Here is a 2,500-nt window from a genome sequence, read left to right on the forward strand (position 1 = left end):
AGCGTACACGTTGGGACCCGAAAGATGGTGAACTATGCCTGGCCAGGACGAAGTCAGGGGAAACCCTGATGGAGGTCCGTAGCGATTCTGACGTGCAAATCGATCGTCGGAGCTGGGTATAGGGGCGAAAGACTAATCGAACCATCTAGTAGCTGGTTCCCTCCGAAGTTTCCCTCAGGATAGCTGGTGCTCGTACGAGTCTCATCCGGTAAAGCGAATGATTAGAGGCCTTGGGGCCGAAACGACCTCAACCTATTCTCAAACTTTAAATGGGTGAGATCTCCGGCTTGCTTGATATGCTGAAGCCGCGAGCAAACGACTCGGATCGGAGTGCCAAGTGGGCCACTTTTGGTAAGCAGAACTGGCGCTGTGGGATGAACCAAACGCCGAGTTAAGGCGCCCGAATCGACGCTCATGGGAAACCATGAAAGGCGTTGGTTGCTTAAGACAGCAGGACGGTGGCCATGGAAGTCGGAATCCGCTAAGGAGTGTGTAACAACTCACCTGCCGAAGCAACTAGCCCTGAAAATGGATGGCGCTGAAGCGTCGTGCCTATACTCGGCCGTCAGTCTGGCAGTCATGGCCGGTCCTCGCGGCCGGCCGCGAAGCCCTGACGAGTAGGAGGGTCGCGGCGGTGGGCGCAGAAGGGTCTGGGCGTGAGCCTGCCTGGAGCCGCCGTCGGTGCAGATCTTGGTGGTAGTAGCAAATACTCCAGCGAGGCCCTGGAGGGCTGACGCGGAGAAGGGTTTCGTGTGAACAGCCGTTGCACACGAGTCAGTCGATCCTAAGCCCTAGGAGAAATCCGATGTTGATGGGGGCCGTCATAGCATGATGCACTTTGTGCTGGCCCCCGTTGGGCGAAAGGGAATCCGGTTCCTATTCCGGAACCCGGCAGCGGAACCGATACAAGTCGGGCCCCACTTTTAGAGATGCTCGTCGGGGTAACCCAAAAGGACCCGGAGACGCCGTCGGGAGATCGGGGAAGAGTTTTCTTTTCTGCATGAGCGTTCGAGTTCCCTGGAATCCTCTAGCAGGGAGATAGGGTTTGGAACGCGAAGAGCACCGCAGTTGCGGCGGTGTCCCGATCTTCCCCTCGGACCTTGAAAATCCGGGAGAGGGCCACGTGGAGGTGTCGCGCCGGTTCGTACCCATATCCGCAGCAGGTCTCCAAGGTGAAGAGCCTCTAGTCGATAGAATAATGTAGGTAAGGGAAGTCGGCAAATTGGATCCGTAACTTCGGGATAAGGATTGGCTCTGAGGATCGGGGCGTGTCGGGCTTGGTCGGGAAGTGGGTCAGCGCTAACGTGCCGGGCCTGGGCGAGGTGAGTGCCGTAGGGGTGCCGGTAAGTGCGGGCGTTTAGCGCGGGCGTGGTCTGCTCTCGCCGTTGGTTGGCCTCGTGCTGGCCGGCGGTGCAGGATGCGCGCGCCTGCGCGGCGTTCGCGCCCCGGTGCTTCAACCTGCGTGCAGGATCCGAGCTCGGTCCCGTGCCTTGGCCTCCCACGGATCTTCCTTGCTGCGAGGCCGCGTCCGCCTTAGCGTGCTCCTCCGGGGGCGCGCGGGTGCGCGGATTCTCTTCGGCCGCCATTCAACGATCAACTCAGAACTGGCACGGACTGGGGGAATCCGACTGTCTAATTAAAACAAAGCATTGCGATGGCCCTAGCGGGTGTTGACGCAATGTGATTTCTGCCCAGTGCTCTGAATGTCAACGTGAAGAAATTCAAGCAAGCGCGGGTAAACGGCGGGAGTAACTATGACTCTCTTAAGGTAGCCAAATGCCTCGTCATCTAATTAGTGACGCGCATGAATGGATTAACGAGATTCCCGTTGGTTTCAGAAAGGGTGCATCCACAGAAATGGCAATCAGGCGGGTTGTCTCCAGTGTAAACTGTGACGAAAAATATGTTGTTGTCATTTTTGTGGACATAGCAGGCGCCTTCGACAATCTGTGGTGGCCAAGTGTAATGAGGCGACTCAGAGCGATGAGTTGTCCCCAAAACATGTACCACCTAGTAGAAAACTACTTTAAGAACAGGAAGGCCACTGTCCACAGCAACTCTGGGTCAGTTACGAAAAACATCTCAAAGGGCTGCCCACAAGGTTCTATCTGTGGGCCCTTTCTCTGGAACCTGGTATTTGACGAAGTGGTACAACCGACAGATGGTGAGCAGTGGGATAAAGTGGCCTACGCAGATGATCTAGCCATCATCATAAAAGGGAAGAGTAGGTCGCAGCTCGAAGAGAGAGGTAGGAGAGCACTACAAGCCATAAGCGAATGGACCACACAAAATAAACTAGGGATCTCCAAACAGAAAACGGTAGCCATAACCATCAAAGGTAAATTTGATAGAGAAAGACCACCCAGACTTGAACTTGATGGGGAAAGAGTTAGGTTTGTCCAGGAACATACCTACCTCGGCATAACACTTGATGAAAGGCTCCTGTTCACCCCCCATGTAAAAAATATCCAAAAGAAGCTATCTGCCGTTTCTGGCGCTC

At 55.2% G+C, this 2,500-nt stretch overlaps 1 pseudogene; it reads left to right on the forward strand.

Annotated features, from left to right (window-relative positions):
* The window catches only part of LOC126317814 (large subunit ribosomal RNA), a 6,413-nt pseudogene that overhangs the window by 1,116 nt on the left and 2,797 nt on the right, over positions 1–2,500 (forward strand).

This window comes from Schistocerca gregaria, unplaced genomic scaffold (genome assembly GCF_023897955.1).
Source record: "Schistocerca gregaria isolate iqSchGreg1 unplaced genomic scaffold, iqSchGreg1.2 ptg000647l, whole genome shotgun sequence".
NCBI classification, from domain to species: Eukaryota; Metazoa; Arthropoda; class Insecta; order Orthoptera; family Acrididae; genus Schistocerca; species Schistocerca gregaria.